Here is a 21,788-nt window from a genome sequence, read left to right on the forward strand (position 1 = left end):
ACTTCATCTCATAATTTTTGAGTGGTTTCAATCCATGCCACTGAATTGTGGAAAGTGGTTAGGTCATCACCAATAGATTTCACCAAGTGGTTTCATCGAGTCTCACCACAAAGCGTAAAGTTCAAACCTTTTTCACTAGTCGGTCTCACCGAGTGGTTTCACCCGGTCCCAACGAGTTGTGCATAAAGGTGTGTAATGGTTAGATTTTTAGTGATGGCTATATACACCAACCACTCCACCAACTCTCAAAGAGAGCGACCATGACAAAGCTACAACTTCCTATATCCATTTTCCGAGAAAGAACACCTACACTTGTGTTCAAATCAAGGGGAATCCACTCCAACCTTTGATCCTTGATTTCTAGCCCCCTCAAGTTCCACTCCAATCCTTCTACTACCATGCCAAATCTGTGAGAAAGTGATTGAGTGTTGATGAGACTATCTTTCGAAGCACAAGTGCAAGGAGTTCATCATCAACAACAACATCTATTGCCTTTTGGAGAGTGGTGTCTTCTAGATTGGTTAGGTGTCACTTGGGAGCCTCTAAATCTTGTGGAGTTGAACCAAGGAGTTTGTAAGGACAAGGAGATTGCCTAATTCCTGAAGATCTACCCCAGATGAGGCTAGTCCTTCATGGACGAAAGCCATGATGGCATAGACAAGGTTGCTTCTTCATGGACCGTTTGTGGGCGGAGCCCTCCATGGACTCGTGTAGCCATTACCATCTGTGGGTTGAAGCCTCCATCAACGTGGACGTACGATAGCACCACCTATAGGAACCCCACCAAAAATCACCATGTCTTCATTGTGTTTGATTTCTTCAGTCCCTCCTTTACGTTCATATGCAAAGTCTTTACCTTCCGCTGCCTACTATCTAGACTTGCATGTGTAGGGTGTTGCTTGACTTGTGTGAATTGCTAAAACTTGCCAAGAACTAAGATAGGGAAAATGCTAGGTTTTATTTGGTCAAGTAGTCTAGTCACCCCTCTCTAGACCTACTTATGATCCTACAACGCGTCATCAATGGCGGGAAGGACCATGCCATACATGACAACATGATTGCAGCGACACGGTGTCACTGTAGTGGCGACCCCTGCACAGCCACACTGTGCTGGAAAAACCAATATGTGCTCAGTCGGTTTCCTTTGGTCCTGGCAAAACTAGTGGTCTCATCACCAATGGCACCATCTTACACCCGCAAGGTGCATCGTCCACGACTGCAACTTCGTCATCTACAAGATAGCGCAATTTTTTGCGCCTCCGGCTTTGTGCGGCTTCATCATCCACGATGACTACAACATCAATCATGTCTACCTCAACCATGGCTACTGCATGATCAGCTACATTGACACCGAGATAGAATATTTAAACAAACGATGACATATCTTGTACACCAAGTATAACCCCATGTTGTAATCTGTATATACCCCTATAATTGTCAGACCAATACTTCATAATAATTGAGCCATCCTATAATTTCTACATAATGTACATATATTAGAAGAAAATTTGTGCCTTGTTGTGCCGCTCTTGTTTGTGGGATTTATCATTTTTAGTTTATTGTTGGATGACAATTGATCTTTGTCAGATCCTCTTTGTGGACCTCAGTTTTATTAAGTGCATTTCTCTAGTTTGGTAACTTTGCTCTTTGTTTTCATGAATAGAGAAGTGTTGTTGGACCTTCCTTTTTTCTATTTATTGGTGGCCGACAGTTTATCTTTGTTGGGCCTATTTTCAGGGTATGATTTTATTGAGCAAGGTGTATTTCTCCGACTTGGCATCTTTGGTGTTTTTCATGTGATTTGTTGAGGAATAGAGGATGATGTACCTAGAGAATGCATGATAATCTCCAAGTGTATGGAGTATTGTAGCACTTTCCAAAGTGGACGTGGTAAGTATGAAGTGTCAAACCCGAAAGAAGATAAAGGGAGTATTCGTATTCTCTCGGGTTCTATCGGCCACTGACACAATCCTACATATACGGGACGTTTGCTTTACCTGAAAACAAGAAATAAAACTAGAAGTACTTCACAAGTATAAAAGAATAACTTTGCAAGAAAGTGAAGAACTTATAAATAAGAGTTAGTTTTTGTAAAGTAAAGGAATAAGAAAGTAAAAGATAGCAAGTGTAGATTAGCGGTGATAGGAGGTGTGAAATTGTCCCTATGCAATTTACTATGACACTAGACCATAATCATCATTGAAAGTTTACACGTGGGAGAGACCTCTCCTAACATATTATCCATACTTGGACCCATACGTACTTATGATTGAAATCCTTAGCAAGCATTCGCAAATACAAATGATTCATCAAGTTAGAACCCAACCATAGCCTAGAAGGAACACCCACCCAACATTCAAGGTAATAAAAATATAGCACCTTCTCCCCTGGATTTTCCAAAAGGCAAGTGGTGGCCACTTTTGCGTAGCTATGGCTTCACCACCTGGCCTTTCGGTCCAGGTAGCAGCTTAATCGTCATTGCTAGCTGGACATGCCTTGGTTGATGGAGACGCGTGTCATGGTCGTTCGTTTTGGCTATCGGTCGTACCTAGACGCGGAGGTGTCTACCCTGCCTGAGCCCTTACCATCGTGGGCCCTGATGACCCACAAGTATAGGGAATCACAACAATCTTCGAGGAAAGTATTTCAACCCAAATTTATTGATACGACACAAGGGTGGTCAAAGAATATTTATAAGTCTTATCATTTGAGTTATCAATTCAACCACACCTAGATAGATATCTTGCTTGAAACAATTTGTTGGTAGCAAAGTGATATGATAGCAATAGTAATGAAGTAGTAACAGTATCGATATTGCAATAAAGTAATATATTGCAGTAGTATTAACTGTAAAGAGAGCAACGATGATGAAAAAGCATGGGCATGAAAGTATATAAATGTGTGTTGAATGGATGGATAAGATCAATTATGCAATAATCATAACATATAAAGATAGCAAGCTAACTTCAGTTCATCGATCATATGTAGACATGTATTCCGTATGTACTAGACATGTATTCCGTATGTAGTTGTACATGTTGGGTTATGTAGTAATTTCAGAGAAATTCCTACGCACACGCAATATCATGGTGATGCATAGCAACGAGAGGGGAGAGTGTTGTCCACGTACCCTCGTAGACCAAAAGCGGAAGCGCTAGCACAACACGGTTGATGTAGTCGTACGTCTTCACGATCTGACCGATCCAAGTACCGAACGTACGGCACCTCCGAGTTTAGCACACGTTCAGCTCGATGACGTCCCACAAACTCCGATCCAGCAGAGCTTTGCAGGAGAGTTCCGTCAGCACGACGGCATGATGACAGTGTTGATGATGCTACCGACACAGGGCTTTGCCTAAGCACCGCTACGATATTACCAAGGTGGAATATGGTGGAGGGGGGCACCGCACATGGCTAAGAGATCAATGATCAATTGTTGTTGTGTCTAAAGGTGCCCCCTACCCCCGTATATAAAGGAGCAAGGGGGAGGGGGCGGCCGGCAAGGAGGGGGCGCGCCAGGAGGAGTCCTACTCCCACCGGGAGTAGGACTCCCTCCTTTCCTTGTCCAAGTAGGAGAGGGGGAAGGAAGGGAGAGAGGGGAGGAAGGAAAGGGGGGCGCCCCCCCTCCTTGTCCTATTCGGACTAGAGGGGGCGGGGGCGCGCGGCCTGCCCTGGCCGCCCCTCCTCTTCTCCACTTTGGGCCCATGAGGCCCATTAACCCCCCGGGGGGTTCCGGTAACCCCCCGGTACTCCGGTATATATCCGATAACCCCCGGAACCATTCCGGTGTCCGAATATAGTCGTCCAATATATCAATCTTCATGTCTCGACCATTTCGAGACTCCTAGTCATGTCCATGATCACATCCGGGATTCCTAACTATCTTCGGTACATCGTAACACATAAACTCATAATATAACTGTCATCTAACTTTAAGCGTGCGGACCCTACGGGTTCGAGAACTATGTAGACATGACCGAGATACGTCTCCGATCAATAACCAATAGCGTAACCTGGATGCTCATATTGGCTCCTACATATTCTACGAAGATCTTTATCGGTCAAACCGCATAACAACATACGTTGTTCCCTTTGTCATCGGTATGTTACTTGCCCGAGATTTGATCGTTGGTATCTCAATACCTAGTTCAATCTCGTTACCGGAAAGTCTCTTTACTCGTTATGTAATGCATCATTCCATAATTAACTCATTAGCTACATTGCTTGCAAGGCTTATAGTGATGTGCATTACCGAGAGGGCCCAGAGATACCTCTCCGACAATCGGAGTGACAAAGCCTAATCTCGAAATATGCCAACTCAACAAGTACCTTCGGAGACACCTGTAGAGCACCTTTATAATCACCCAATTATGTTGTGACGTTTGGTAGCACACAAAGTGTTCCTCCAGTAAATGGGAGTTGCATAATCTCATAGTCATAGGAACATGTATAAGTCATGAAGAAAGCAATAGCAACATACTAAACGATCAAGTGCTAAGCTAACGGAATGGGTCAAGTCAATCACATCATTCTCCTAATGATATGATCCCGTTAATCAAATGACAACTCATGTCTATGGCTAGGAAACTTAACCATCTTTGATTAACGAGCTAGTCAATTAGAGGCATACTAGTGACACTCTGTTTGTCTATGTATTCACACATGTATCAAGTTTCCGGTTAATACAATTCTAGCATGAATAATAAACATTTATCATGAAATAAGGAAATAAATAATAACTTTATTATTGCCTCTAGGGCATATTTCCTTCAGTCTCCCACTTGCACTAGAGTCAATAATCTAGTTCACATCACCATGTGATTTAACACCAATATTCACATCTGTATGTGATTAATACCCATAGTTCACATCGTCATGTGATCAACACCCAAAGGGTTTACTAGAGTCAATAATCTAGTTCACATCGCTATGTGATTAACACCCAAAGAGTACTAAGGCATGATCATGTTTTGCTCATGAGAGAAGTTTAGTCAACGGGTCTGTCACATTCAGAGTCGTATGTATTTTGCAAATATCCTATGTCTACAATGCTCTGCACGGAGCTACTCTAACTAATTGCTCCCACTTTCAAAATGTATCCAGATTGAGATTTAGAGTCATCTGGATCGGTGTAAAATCTTGCACCGATGTAACTCTTTACGACGTGCTCTTTTATCACCTCCATAATCGAGAAATATTTCCTTAGTCCTCACTAAGGATATTCTTGACCGTTGTCCAGTGATCTACTCTTAGATCAAAATTGTCCCTTGCAAAACTTAGAACAAAGTATACAATAGGTTTGGTACACAACATAGCATACTTTATAGAACCTATGACCGAGGCATAAGGAATGACTTTTCATTCTCTTTCTATTTTCTACCATGGTCGGGCATTGAGTCTGACTCAACTTAACACCTTCTAATACAGGCAAGAACCCTTTCTTTGACTATTCCATTTTGAACTACTTCAAAAACTTATCAAGGTATGTACTCATTGAAAAATCCTATCAAGCGTCTTGATCTATCTCTATAGATCTTTATGCTCAATGTGTAAGCAGCTTCACCGAGGTATTTCATTGAAATTTTTTTACTCAAGTATCCTTTTATGCTATCCAGAAATTCTATATCATTTCCAATCAACAATATGTCGTCCGCATATAATATCAGAAATGCTACAGAGCTCCCACTCACTTTCTTGTAAATACAGGCTTCTCTAGAAGTCTGTATAAAACCATATGCTTTGATCACACCATCAAAGCGTTTATTCCAACTCCGAGAGGCTTGCACCAGTCCATAAATGGATCACTGGAGCTTGCACACTTTGTTAGCACCTTTCGGATCGACAAAACCTTCTGGTTGCATCATATATAACTCTTCTTCCAGAAATCCATTCAGGAATGCAGTTTTGACATCCATTTGCCAAATTTCATAATCATAAGATACGGCAATTGCTAACATGATTCGGACAGACTTAAGCATCGCTATGGGTGAGAAGGTCTCATTGTAGTCAACCCCTTGAACTTGTCGAAAACCTTTCGCAACAAGTCGGGCTTTGTATATAGTAACACTACTATCAGTGTTCGTCTTCCTCTTGAAGATCCATTTATTCTCTATAGCTTGCCGATCATCGGGCAAGTCCACCAAAGTCCACACTTTGTTCTCATACATGGATCCCATCTCAGATTTCATGGCCTCAAACCATTTCGCGGAATCTGGGCTCATCATCACTTCCTCATAGTTCGTAGGTTTATCATGGTCTAGTAACATGACTTCCAGAATAGGATTACCGTACCACTCTGGTGCGGACCGTACTCTGGAAGACCTACGAGGTTCTGTAGTAACTTGATTTGAAGTTTCATGATCATCATCATTAGCTTCCTCACTAATTGGTGTAGGCATCACTGGAACTGATTTCAGTGATGAACTATTTTCCAATTTGGGAGAAGGTACTATTACCTCATCAAGTTCTACTTTTCTCCCACTCACTTCTTTCGAGAGAAACTCCTTCTCTAGAAAGGATCCACTCTTAGAAACGAATATTTTGCCTTCGGATATGTGATTAGAAGATGTACCCAACAGTCTCCTTTGGGTATGCTATGAAGACACATTTCTCCGATTTGGGTTCGAGCTTATCAAGTTGAAACTTTTTCACATAAGCGTCGCAACTCCAAACTTTAAGATACGACAGCTTGGGTTTATTGCTAAAACATAGTTCATACGGTGTCGTATCAACGGATTTAGATGGTGCCCTATTTTAACATGAATGCATCTATCTCTAATGCATAACCCCAAAATGATATTGGTAAATCGGTTAGAGACATCATTGATAATCCCCAAGTGCAAGGAATCATCGTAGCACTTTCCAAAGATGGAAGTGATAAGTATGAAGTGTAGAACCCACAAGGACCTAAAGGTAAGATCAATATTCTCTCAAGCCCTATCTGCCACTGATACGACTCTACGTGCACCGAACGTTTGCTTCCAACTAGCAATGAGAAATAAAACTACATTGTGGGTATGGAGAGGATAACTTTGCATGATATCGGAGAGCTAAAACATAAAAGTAGGTGCTGTTATCATAAAGTTAGAATATAATACTAAATAATATAAACAGCGTGTGTGGAATAATGGTGGATCGGTGTGCGGAATTGTCCTAGGCAAATGTTAACAAGACCGATAATCACTATTGCAGTTTCATATGAGGGAGAGGCATAAGCTAACATACTTTCTCTACTTGGATCATATGCACTTATGATTGGAACTCTAGCAAGCATCCGCAACTACTAAAGATCATTAAGGTAAAACCCAACCATAGCATTAAAGCATCAAGTCCTCTTTATTCCCATACGCAACAATCCCTCTTACTCGGGTTTGTGCTTCTGTTCACTCACCAACCCACTATAAGCGAATCATAAACGTATTGCAACACCCTACAGCGGGAACCCCTCGCGCTTGCGCAACACGGAGGGCACCATAGGACAGCACCAAAGTAAAACATACAACTCATACCAATCTAGATCATCAATCAACCCAAAGACAAAAGATATCTACTCAAAACATCATAGGATGGCAACACATCATTGGATCATAATATGTGGCATAAAGCACCATGTTCAAGTAGGGGATTACAGTGGGGTGCGGGAGAGTGGACCACATAAAAGAGATGAGGATGATGATGATGATGGTGATGTTGATGAAGACGATCACCGCGGCGATGATTCCCCTCCCGATGGCACTCCGGCACCACTGGAAGAGAGGAGGAGAGGTTCTCCCCCTTGTTCTTCTTCCTCCGTGGCCTCCACCTTCTGGTCCTTGGCCTTTATGGTGATGAAGACCCCTCCGGGATACTCCTCCATGGCCTCCGATGATGATGGTCCCCTCCGGCAGGGTGCTGGAGAGGGCCCCGATTGGTTTTTCGTGGCTACAGAGGCTTGCGGCGGCGGAACTTCTGATCTAATCTCCGTTCTGGAAGTTTTAGGGTACGAGAGTATATATGGGTGCAGGAGGTACGTCGGTGGACTTCCGGGCTGGCCACTAGGTAGGGGGGCGCGCCCCAGGGGGGTGGGCGCGCCCCCCACCCTTGTCGGCAGCCTGGGACTCCCCTGGTGAGCTTCCGGTACTCCCATGGTGAGCTTCCGGTACTCCATGGGCTTCTTTTGGTCCAAAAACAGGTTCCGTGGAGTTTCAGGTCTTTTGGACTCCGTTTGATATTCCCTTTCTTCGAAACACTGAAATAGGCTAAAAACGACAATTCTGGGTTGGGCCTCCGGTTAATAGGTTAGTCCCAAAAATAATATAAAAGTGGAAAATAAAGCCCAATCTTGCCCTAAACAATAGATAATATAGCATGGAGCAATCAAAAATTATAGATATGTAGGAGACATATCAGGCATCCCCAAGCTTAATTCCTGCTCGTCTCGAGTAGGTAAATGGTAAAAAGATAATTTTTGATGCGGAATGCTAGTAAGTGCTTAAGTTTGATCAATGATAATTCCAATCACTTTTTGTAGCATCATTACATATCATAACTATAGCTTATCTCATAAAACTTTTCATGATCAAGTAACAATCTATTCACAATGTCAAGCATGGTTCAGAAACTTCATTGAGAACTAACAAACTACAATCTCAGTCATTGAAGCAATTGCAATTTATCATAACATCAGAAAGAGTCAAGAATAGAGCTTTTCAGCAAGTCCACATACTCAATTATCATATAGTCTTCTACAATTGCTAACACTCATGCAATACTTGTGGTTATGGAATTTCAGCCGGACACTGAGAAAGATAGGGGCTTATTGTGTTGCCTCCCAACGTATTCACCTTTAGGTGATGTCAACAATAATAGCCCATGCTAACTTACATCCAATTGGATATATATATATCATGATCTTTCAAACACAAGGAGCTTGCCAAAGGATAAAATGAAAAAGGGAATGGTGAGGATCACCTTGACTCAAGCATAAAGTAAAAACATAAAGTAAAAGATAGGCCCTTCGCAGAGGGAAGCAGAGGTTGTCATGCGCGTTTAGGGTTGATGCACAAAATCTTAATGCAAAAGAACGTCACTTTATATTGCCCCTTGTATGTGGACCTTTATTATGCAGTCCGTCGCTTTTATTACTTCCACAACAAGTTCGTACAAAGCTTATTTTCTCTGCACTAATAAGTCATGCATATTTAGAGAGCAATTTTTATTGCTTGCACCGATGACAACTTACTTGAAGGATCTTACTCAATCCATAGGTAGGTATGGTGGACTCTCATGGCAAAACTGGGTTTATGGGTATTTGGAAGCACAAGTAGTATCTCTACTTGGTGCAAGGGATTTGGCTAGCATGAGGGAGAAAGGCAAGCTCAACATGTTTGGAAGGTCAATGACAATATACTTTAACTGAGATGTCGGAAAACATAAACCATTACGTTGTCTTCCTTGTCCAATGTCAACTCTTTTAGCATGTCATGCTTAATGAGTGCTTCACAATCATAAAAGATGTCCAAGATAATAAATTTGTATGTGATCCTGTCTTTCCTTATTACTTCCTATTAATTGCAACGATGACCAAAACTACGTTTGCCAATTCTCAACAACTTTTATGCCTCATACTTTCTATGTGTGAAGTCATCACTAACCATGTTATAAGCATATGAAACATATAAAAATTCAGATTTATGACATTCAATTCATTCCCCCATTTACTCATAGGATATACATGAAGCACAAGAGTAAATGACAAACTACTCCAAAAGATATGAGTGAAGGACACTGAGTAGGCAAATAATTAACTAGCCATGGGAGGGTTCCCCTTGTTTATTCAATAATTCAGATCCAATGATTTTATTCAAACAGCAAGTAAAACAAAATAAAATGACATTGCAAGGATAGCACAACTCATGTGAAGAAGCAAAAACTTAGGCTCAACCGATACTAACCGATAGTTGTTGAAGAAGAAAGGTGGGATGCCTAACGGGGCATCCCCAAGCTTAGATGCTTGAGACTTCTTGGAATATTATCTTGGGGTGCCTTGGGCATCCCCAAGCTTGAACTTTTATATCTCCTTAATTCCTCTCATATCATGGTTTCTCTTTTTATCAAAGCTTCATCCACACCAAACTCAACAAGAACTCGTGAGATAGGTTAGTATAAACCAATGCAAAACCTTATCATCTTCTACTGTAACAAATCACTAAAATTATTATTCAATATTGCATACTAAATGCCTCTGCATATTTAATACTCCTATCCTCAAATAGAATCATTAAACAAGCAAACATATGCATACAATGCAAACATAACAGCAATCTGTCAAAATAGTACAGCATGTAAAGAATGCAAGAGTATCAATACTTGCCTAACTCCAAAAATTATGAGAGAAAATTACTACTGTAGTATATCTATAGATCTCATTATGCAAAAAGTTTCAACATTATATCATGCTCTGACCTTTCTAGGGAATTTTTGCAACAGCGGTAAACTTTCTGTTTTCAAACAGCAACATGTATACTAGCAAAATAAGCATGATAAAGGCTATCCTTGACATTTTTATTGAAACTAAAGATGCAAAATACTATTCTAAATAGAATCAAGCTAATACTAACAAAATAAAATGACGCTCCAAGTAAAACACATATCATGTGACGAATAAAAATATAGCTCCGAGTAAGGTGTACCGATAGTTTTGAAGACGAAAGAGGGGATGCCTTCCGGGGCATCCCCAAGCTTAGGTGCTTGAGTCTTCCTTGAATATTACCTTGGGGTGCCTTGGGCATCCCCAAGCTTAGGGTATCTCCACTCCTTATTCTCCTCATATCGATATCTCACCCAAAACTTGAAAACTTCAATCACACAAAACTTAGCCAAACTTCGTGAGATAGGTTAGTATGATAAAGAGCAAACCATTCACTTTGGTACTGACAAAGACAAGGTTCATAATTGTTTTCACACAATTCCTACTGTACCATATCATTTCTACAAATTATATTAAGAAATATAAGCCATAGAAACTAGAAAACAAGCAGACTATGCAATGAAAACAGAATCTGTCAGAAACAGAACAGTCTGTAATGATCTGAACAATAACCATACTTCTGCTACTCCAAAAATTATGAAATAAATTGGTGGACGTGAGGAATTTGTCTATTAATATTCTTCAAAAAGAATCAACTGAAAATTACTCTTCTGTAAAAAATGACATCTATTCTCGTGAGCGCAAAGTTTCTGTTTTTTACAGCAAGATCACTTTAACCTTCACCCAAGTCTTCCCAAAGGTCTTACTTGGCACTTTATTGAAACAAAAGCTATAAAACATGATTACTACAGTAGCTTAATCATGTAAACACACAAAAATAGTAAGGGTAAATATTGGGTTGTCTCCCAACAAGCGCTTTTCTTTAATGCCTTTTAGCTAGGCATGATGATTTCAATGATGCTCACTTTAAAGATAGGAATTGAAGCACAAAGAGAGCATCTTGAAGGATATGACTAGCATATTTAAATCTAACACACTTCCTATGCCTAGGGATTTTTTGATCACACAACTTATAAGAACAACAATCAACTAGCATAGGAAGGCAAAACAAGGATAACTTTCAAAACTTTAAGCACATAGGGAGGAAACTTAATATTATTGCAACTCCTACAAGCATGTATTCCTCCGTCATAATAATTTTCAGAGGCATCATGGATAACAACTTTGTTCTCATACTCAATTGGAACCTCTTCCGAAATAGTGGGATCATTACTAACTAAAGTTTACACTCTTCCAAATCCACTTTCATAAATATCACACTAAGATTCAATATCTTCCAAAATAGTGGGATCACTAATTCCTAAAGTTGACACTCTTCCAAACCCATTTTAAATGATAGTATTATTCATACTCCAAAAGATATAAGTGAAGTTCATGGAGCATTCTACAACTAACCAATATCCAAGCTCAAAATGTATAAGTGAAGCACATGAAGCATTCTATAAAACCATACTCAAAAAGATTTAAGTGAAGCACAAAGAGCAATTCTATAAGATCATACTTAAAAGATTTAAGTGAAACACATGAAGTATTCTATAAATCAATGAAGGGCTATCTCATGATAGCATGGTTCTTGAAGAAAGGAAAAACACAAAGGACGCAAATCATGTGAGCAAAACAAAAACCGAGGTATACCGATATTTGTTGAAGAAGAAAGATGGGATGCCAACCGGGGCATCCCCAAGCTTAGATGTTTGAGCATACTTTTAAATATTTACTTGGGGTGCCTTGGGCATCCCCCAGCTTGAACTATTGCCTCTCTTTATTCTTCTCATATTGATAGCTCCTCGACCTTCGGACACTTCATCCACACAAAACTTTAACAAAAACTTGTGAGATCCGTTAGTGTAATAAAGCACATTTAGGTACTGTAATGAACTCATTATTTATTTGTATTGATGTTAAATATAATGTATTCCAACTTCTCTATGGTTCATACCCTCCGATACTACTCATAGATTCATCGAAATAAGCAAACAACACACGCAAAACAGAATCTGTTAAAAACAGAACAGTCTGTAGTAATATGGAAGTTTGCCAAACTTCTGTAACTCCTAAAATTATAAACTAAATTTGAGAATTTTAACAATTTATACAAAAGTAATTTTCAAAAAGAATAAGAACCATTTGACTTTCCAGTTGAACATGTAAATTCATGCACTACAGCCAAAGTTTCTGTTTTTGTTTTGCACAAAGCAAACAAGCAATCTAATCATCCTAAAACCAAAGCTTGGCACATTATTTTTATAATACAATGAATATATACAAGGGGATAATTATTTACAGAGAAACATTCATGAAAAATTCTACATTGTTTCTATGAGCATGAGCACAAGTGCTCAAGGTCGACTCTCACTTCTTCAATGCAAAACCTTCCAATCACTTCTCTTTTTGAAAAACTTTTTAGGCATGAGAGGCAAGTAATAATTTTTTTTGTATTTTCATTTTTAATTTTTTTTCTATGTTTCACCCACAACTAAACAAAAACAAAAAGGAAAAACGAAATCTACTTAGTGAAGGAAGCAAACAAGCACACACGAGAATATCAACCCCACGCTATTACTCCCCGGCAACAGCGCCAGAAAAGAGCTTGATAATACCCAAGTGCAAGGAATCATCGTAGCACTTTCCAAAGATGGAAGTGATAAGTATGGAGTGTCAAACCCACAAGGAGCTAAAGGTAAGATCAATATTCTCTCAAGCCCTATCTGCCACTGATACGACTCTACGTGCACCAAACGTTTGCTTCCAACTAGCAACGAGAAATAAAACTACATTGTGGGTATGGAGAGGATAACTTTGCATGATATCGGATAGCTAAAACATAAAATTAGGTGATGTTATCATAAAGTTAGAATATAATACTAAATAATATAAACAGGGAGTGTTGAATAATGGTGGATCGGTGTGCGGAATTGTCCTAGGCAAATGTTAACAAGACCGATAATCACTATTGCAGTTTCATATGAGGGAGAGGCATAAGCTAACATACTTTCTCTACTTGGATCATATGCACTTATGATTGGAACTCTAGCAAGCATCCGCAAGTACTAAAGATCATTAAGGTAAAACCCAACCATAGCATTAAAGCATAAAGTCCTCTTTATTCCCATACGCAACAATCCCCCTTACTCGGGTTTGTGCTTCTGTTCACTCACCAACCCACTATAAGCGAACCATAAATGTATTGCAACACCCTACAGCGGGAACCCCTCACGCTTGTGCGACATGGAGGGCACCATAGGATAGCACCAAAGTAAAACATACAACTCATACCAATCTAGATCATCAATCAACCCAAAGACAAAAGATATCTACTCAAAACATCATAGGATGGCAACACATCATTGGATCATAATATGTGGCATAAAGCACCATGTTCAAGTAGGGGATTACAGCGGGGTGCGGGAGAGTGGACCGCGTAAAAGAGATGAGGATGATGATGATGATGGTGATGTTGATGAAGACGATCACCGTGGTGATGATTCCCCTCCCGGTGGCACTCCGACACCACCGGAAGAGAGGAGGAGAGGTTCTCCCCCTTGTGCTTCTTCCTCCATGGCCTCCACCTTCTGGTCCTTAGCCTTCATGGTGATGAAGACCCCTCCGAGATACTCCTCCATGGCCTATGGTGATGATGGCCCCCTCCGGTAGGGTGCCGGAGAGGGCCCCGATTGGTTTTTCGTGGCTACAGAGGCTTGCGGCGGCGGAACTTCTGATCTAATCTCCGTTCTGGAAGTTTTAGGGTACGAGAGTATATATGGGTGCAGGAGGTACGTCGGTGGACTTCCGGGCTGGCCACGAGGTAGGGGGGGTGCCCCAGGGGGGTGGGCGCGCACCCTCGTGGGCAGCCCGGGACTCCCCTGGTGAGCTTCCGATACTCCATGGGCTTCTTCTGGTCCAAAAACAGGTTCCGTGGAGTTTCAGGTCTATTGGACTCGATTTGATATTCCCTTTCTTCGAAACACTGAAATAGGCTAAAAACAGCAATTCTGGGCTGGGCCTCCGGTTAATAGGTTAGTCCCAAAAATAATATAAAAGTGGAAAATAAAGCCCAATATTGCCCGAAACAATAGATAATATAGCATGGAGCAATCAAAAATTATAGATACGTTGGAGACGTATCAATCATTGATCGCACCATATCAAATAAAGTGCGGTTATGATGTTCGGACACACCGTTACGTTGTGGTGTTCCAGGTGGGATGAGTTTGTGAAACTATTCCACATTATTTTAACTGAAGGCCAAACTCGTAACTCAAATATTCATCTCCACGATCAGATCGTAGAAACTTTATTTTCTTGTTACTATGATTTTCCACTTCACTCTGAAATTCTTTGAACCTTTCAACTGTTTCAGACTTATGTTTTATCAAGTAGATATACCCATATCTTCTCAAATCATCTGTGAAGGTCAGAAAATAACGATACCCGCCACGAGCCTTAATACTCATTGGTCTGCATACATCAGTATGTATTATTTCCAACAAGTCAGTAGCTCATTCCATTGTTCCGGAGAACGGAGTTTTAGTCATCTTGCCCATGAGGCACGGTTCGCAAGCATCAAATGATTCATAACCAAGTGATTCCGAAAATCCATCTTTATGGAGTTTCTTCATGCTCTTTACACTGATGATCCAAACGGCAGTGCCACAAATAAGTTGCACTATCATTATTAACTTTGCATCTCTTGGCATCAATATTATGAATATGTGTATCACTATGATCGAGATCCAACAAACTATTTTTATTGGGTGTATGACCATTGAAGGGTTTATTCATTTAAACAGAACAAGAATTATTCTCTGACTTTAAATGAATAACCGTATTGCAATAAACATGATCAAATCATGTTCATGCTCAACGCAAATGCCAAATAACATTTATTTAGGTTTAACACTAATCCCGAAATTATAGGGAGTGTGTGATGATGATTATATCAATCTTGGAACTACTTCCAACACTCATCGTCACTTCTCCTCAACTAGTCTCTATTTATTATGTAACTCCTGTTTCGAGTTACTAATCTTAGCAACCGAACAAGTATCAAATACTCAGGGGCTACTATAAACACTAGTAAGGCACACATCAATAACCGGTATATCAAATATACCCTCGTTCACTTTGCCATCCTTCTTATCTACCAAATATTCAGGGCATTTCCGCTTCCAGTGACCATTTCCTTTGCAGTGTAAGCACTCAGTTTCAGGCTTTGGTCCAGCTTTGGGCTTCTTCGCAGGAGTGACAACTTGCTTGTCATTCTACTTGAAGTTCCCTTTCTTTCCCTTTGCCCTTCTCTTGAAACTAGTGGTCTTGTCAATCATCAACACTTGATGCTCTTTCTTGATTTCTACCTTCGTCGATTTCAACATCACGAAGAGCTTGGGAATCGTTTTCGTCATCCCTTGCATACTATAGTTCATCACAAAGTTCTAGTAACTTGGTGATGGTGACTAGAGAACTCTTTCAATCACTATCTTATCTGGAAGATTAACTCCCACTTGATTCAAGCGATTGTAGTACCCAGACAATCTGAGCACATACTCACTAGTTGAGCAATTCTCCTCCATCTTTTAGCTATAGAACTTGTTGGAGACTTCATATCTCTCAACTCGGGTATTTGCTTGTAATATTAACTTCAACTCCTGGAACATCTCATATGGTCCATGACGTTCAAAACGTCTTTGAAGTCCCGATTCTAAGCCGTTAAGCATGGTGCACTAAACTATCAAGTAGTCATCATATTGAGCTAGCCAAACGTTCATAACGTCTGTATCTGCTCTTGCAATAGGTCTGTCACCTAGCGGTGCATCAAGGACATGATTCTTCTGTGCAACAATGAGGATAAACCTCAGATCACGGATCTAATCCACATCATTGCTACTAATATCTTTCAACATAGTTTTTCTCTAGGAACATATCAAAAATAAACATAGGGAAGCAACAACGCGAGCTATTGATCTACAACATAATTTGCAAAATACTATCAGGACTAAGTTCATGATAAATTTAAGTTCAATTAATCATATTACTTAAGAACTCCCACTTAGATAGACATCCCTCTAATCATCTAAGTGATCACGTGATCCAAATCAACTAAACCATGTCCGATCATCACGTGAGATGGAGTAGTTTTCAATGGTGAACATCACTATGTTGATCATATCTACTATATGATTCACGCTCGACCTTTCGGTCTCCAGCGTTCCGAGGCCATATCTGCATATGCTAGGCTCGTCAAGTTTAACCCGAGTATTTTGCGTGTGCAAAATTGTCTTACACCCATTGTATTTGAACGTAGAGCTTATCACATCCGATCATCACGTGATGTCTCGGCACGAAGAACTGTCGCAACGGTGCATACTCAGGGAGAACACTTATACCTTGAAATTTTAGTAAGGGATCATCTTATAAAGCTACCGCCGAACTAAGCAAAATAAGATGTATAAAAGATAAACATCACATGCAATCAAAATATGTGACATGATATGGCCATCATCATCTTGTGCCTTTAATCTCCATCTCCAAAGCATCGTCATGATCTCCATCGTCACTGGCATGACACCATGTTCTCCATCATCTTGATCTATATCAATGTGCCGTCACATGGTCGCCTCGCCAACTATTGCTCTTGCAACTATTGCTATCGCATAGCGATAAAGTAAAGCAATTATTTGGCGCTTGCATCTTATGCAATAAAGAGACAACCATAAGGCTTCTATCAGTTGCCGATAACTTCAACAAAACATGATCATCTCATACAACAACTTATATCTCATCACATCTTGACCATATCACATCACAAGATGCCCTGCAAAAACAAGTTAGACGTCCTCTACTTTGTTGTTGCAAGTTTTACGTGGCTGCTATGGGCTGAGCAAGAACCGTTCTTAACTACGAATCAAAACCACAACGATATTTTGTCAAGTTAGTGTTGTTTTAACCTTCACAAGGACCGGGCGTAGCCACACTCGGTTCAACTAAAGTTGGGGAAACTGACACCCGCCAGACACCTATGTGCAAAGCACGTCGGTAGAACCAGTCTTGCGTAAGTGTACGCGTAATGTCGGTCCAGGCCACTTCATCCAACAATACCGCCGAACCAAAGTATGACATGCTGGTAAGAAGTATGACTTGTATCGCCCACAACTCACTTGTGTTCTACTCGTGCATATAACATCTACGCACAAAACCAGGCTCTGATACCACTGTTGGGTTATGTAGTAATTTCAAAAAAAATCCTACGCACACGCAAGATCATGGTGATGCATAGCAATGAGAGGGGAGAGTGTTGTCCACGTACCCTCGTAGACCGAAAGCGGAAGCGTTAGCACAACGCGGTTGATGTAGTCGTACGTCTTCACGATCTGACCGATCCAAGTACCGAACGTATGGCACCTCCGAGTTCAGCACACATTCAGCTCAATGACGTCCCACGAACTCCGATCTAGCAAAGCTTTGCGGGAGAGTTCCGTTAGCACGACGGCATGATGACGGTGTTGATGATGCTACCCACGGAGGGCTTCGTCTAAGCACCGCTACGATATTACTGAGGTGGAATATGGTGGAGGGGGGCACCGCACACGGCTAAGAGATCAATGATCAATTGTTGTTGTGTCTAGAGGTGCCCCCTGCCCCCGTATATAAAGGAGCAAGGGGGAGGGGGCGGCCGGCCAGGAGGGGCGCGCCAGGAGGAGTCGAGTGGGAGTCCCTCCTTTCCTTGTCCAAGTAGGAGAGGGGGAAGGAAGGGAGAGAGGGGAGGAAGGAAAGCCCCCCCCCTCCTTTTCCTATTCAGACTAGAGGGGGAGGGGGCGCGCGGCCTGCCTTGGCCGCCCCTCCTCTTCTCCACTTTGGGCCCATGAGGCCCATTAACCCCCCGGGGGGGTTTCGGTAACCCCCCGGTACTCCGGTATATATCCGATAACCCCCGGAACCATTCCGGTGTCTGAATATAGTCGTCCAATATATCAATCTTCATGTCTCGGCCATTTCGAGACTCCTCGTCATGTCCGTGATCACATCCGGGACTCTGAACTATCGTCGGTACATCATAACACATAAACTCATAATATAACTATCATCTAACTTTAAGCGTGCGGACCCTACGGGTTCGAGAACTATGTAGACATGACCGAGACACATCTCCGGTCAATAACCAATAGCGGAACCTGGATGCTCATATTGGCTCCTACATATTCTACGAAGATCTTTATCGGTCAAACCGCATAACAACATACGTTGTTCCCTTTGTCATCGGTATGTTATTTGCCCAAGATTTGATCGTCGGTATCTCAATACCTAGTTCAATATCATTACCGGCAAGTCTCTTTACTCGTTACGAAATGCATCATTCCGTAACTAACTCATTAGCTACATTTCTTGCAAGGCTTATAGTGATGTGCATTACCGAGAGGACCCAGAGATACCTCTCCGACAATCGGAGTGACAAATCCTAATCTTGAAATACGCCAACTCAACAAGTACCTTCGGAGACACCTGTAGAGCACCTTTATAATCACTCAGTTACGTTGTGACATTTGGTAGCACACAAAGTGTTCCTCCGGTAAACGGGAGTTGCATAATCTCATAGTCATAGGAACATGTATAAGTCATGAAGAAAGCAATAGCAACATACTAAACGATCAAGTGCTAAGCTAATGGAATGGGTCAAGTCAATCGCATCATTCTCCTAATGATGTGATCTCGTTAATCAAATGACAAATCATGTCTATGGTTAGGAAACTTAACCATCTTTGATTCAACGAGCTAGTCAAGTAGAGGCATACTAGTGACACTCTGTTTGTCTATGTATTCACACATGTATCAAGTTTCCGGTTAATACAATTCTAGCATGAATAATAAACATTTATCATGAAATAAGGAAATAAATAATAACTTTATTATTGCCTCTAGGGCATATTTCCTTCGGTACATGCTTGTGATAAAAACTTGTATAATATCTTTTGTCCCGCCCTCCTATTTCAACGGTGAAAGGATCGATATGGTTGACTAGAGGGGGGTGAATAGGCAACTAACATTTTTTAGCTTTTCTTTACCAAATTAAACTTTGCATCAAAGTAGATTGTCTAGATATGTAACTAGGTGAGCAACCTATATGATGTAACAACAATAAGTGCACAAGCAAGTGAAGGATATAACATAATATAACTAGCACCAGTAAGGGTAAGAGATAACCATGAGTGAAACCGATGGAGACGAGGATGTGTTACTGAAGTTCCTTCACTTTGAGGGGAAGTACGTCTCTGTTGGAGCGGTGTGGAGGCACAATGCTCCCCAAGAAGCCACTAGGGCCACCGTATTCTCCTCACGCCCTCACACAATGCGAGATGCCGTGATTCCACTATTGGTGCCCTTGAAGGCGGCGACCAAACCTTTACAAACAAGATTGGGGCAATCTCCACAACTTAATTGGAGGCTCCCAACGACACCACGAAGCTTCAACACAATGAATTATGGCTTCGCACTGACCTCAACCGTCTAGGGTGCTCAAACACCCAAGAGTAACAAGATCCGCAAGAGATTAGTGGGGGGAATCAAATTTCTCTTGATGGAAGTGTAGATCGACGTCTTGTCAACCAATCCCTAAAAAATCAACAAATTTGATTGGCAAGGGAGAGAGATCGGGCGAAAATGGAGCTTAGAGCATCAATGGAGCTTGAGGATGAAAGAGGTGGTCAACTAGGAGAAGAAGACTCCCCCCCCCTTTATAATGGAAGAACAAATCCAACCGTTATCCACCAACTCAGCACGCGACGCGCGGTACTACCGCACCAAACAAGTGGTACTATCGCACGGGCCCGCGGTACTACCGCGGGGGACCGTGGTACTACCGTTGGCTCGGCAGAGGCCAGGACTAGACCTGTTGTGCAAAGACAGGGAGCGGTAGAACCGCTGGTGCGATACTACCGCGTCCCCCTTGCGGTACTACCGCAAGGCAGGGATAGTCAAGCCAGAGAAGGCACGAACATAAAAAATTACATCTGTAACTACTTCCGCTGAGTTTAGGTCTATGCAAAAATCCAACACGATACTACCGCACGACCAGCTCGGTACTACCGTGTAGGGCGCGGATGTAAAAAGTTACATCCGCCCCTACTTCTGTTCATGCCACTGAGCCTGGCCAGGGCTTACGGTACTACCGCGCCCTCGCGCGTTGGGCGCGGATGTAAAAAATTACATCCGCCCCTACTACCGCTCGAGCAGCAGTGCCTGACCAGAAGCCTACGGTACTACCGCTCCCACGGAGCGGTACTACCGCGCAGGATGCCGGTACTACCGCAAGGGCAAGCGGTAATACCGCTCTAGGGAGCAGTACTACCGCGTGCCTTAGTACAACAACATTAGGAGTCCTTCATTTTGCCTAGACATGGAAAGACAGAGGATGCTCCAAAGAGCCAAAGGAAAGGTGATGCAAAAGGAGCAAATGTGTACGTGAGATTCCATCCAAACCTTTCCACCGCGGACCCCCTCTTAATAGTACGGCTTTCCTACGACTCAAATCCATCAAAAAGAAACGTAGAGAAACTCCGTCTTCAATAGTCTTCGAGGGGCACAAAATCAACTTGTGTTTAGACATGATATATCTGAAATGCTCAATGCACACGATTAGTCCGCAAAAGCATTGTCATCAATCACCAAAACTACTAAGGAATAAATATGCCCTTACAAACGGGATCCTCATGAAAATTCAGGGTAACTAAGATGCTTTTCTAAATAGAGAACAAGATCAAATATTAACGATCAATGGATACATGTAAGCCTCAAGGTAAAGCCATTCATGTTGGTATCCCAATTATTGTCACCTTGGTGTCTCGGGTCAGAACATTAACAAGTGCATACAACTTGCAAGTACGATTCAAAACCCAAATATATTCACGAAAATATAAAGGGTTTAGGTCTAAATCATGACACTCGGTCCGTAGTATCAAGCATTAAGCATAACAAAGTTATGGCGATATCAATTTCAGAATATAATGGATAATAGACATCGAGCCTTAACAAATCTGTCATTTATTACATAAGAAATCTCAACCAATTCACATCTACGTCCATGTGCCTACAAAGGAATTACTCGCACATGGGTGAAACCATCATGAGATTGTTGTTGGAGAAGTGTTGTTGATGATGACGACGACAAATACCCCTCTCCGAAGCCCAAAACAGACTCTAGATCTGATCTTCGAAGGAAGAACAGAAGTGACGGCGGCTCCATATCATAAAAAGCGTTGGGGATTTTCTA

The sequence above is a fragment of the Triticum aestivum genome, chromosome 3B (assembly GCF_018294505.1).
Source record: "Triticum aestivum cultivar Chinese Spring chromosome 3B, IWGSC CS RefSeq v2.1, whole genome shotgun sequence".
Taxonomy (NCBI): Eukaryota; Viridiplantae; Streptophyta; class Magnoliopsida; order Poales; family Poaceae; genus Triticum; species Triticum aestivum.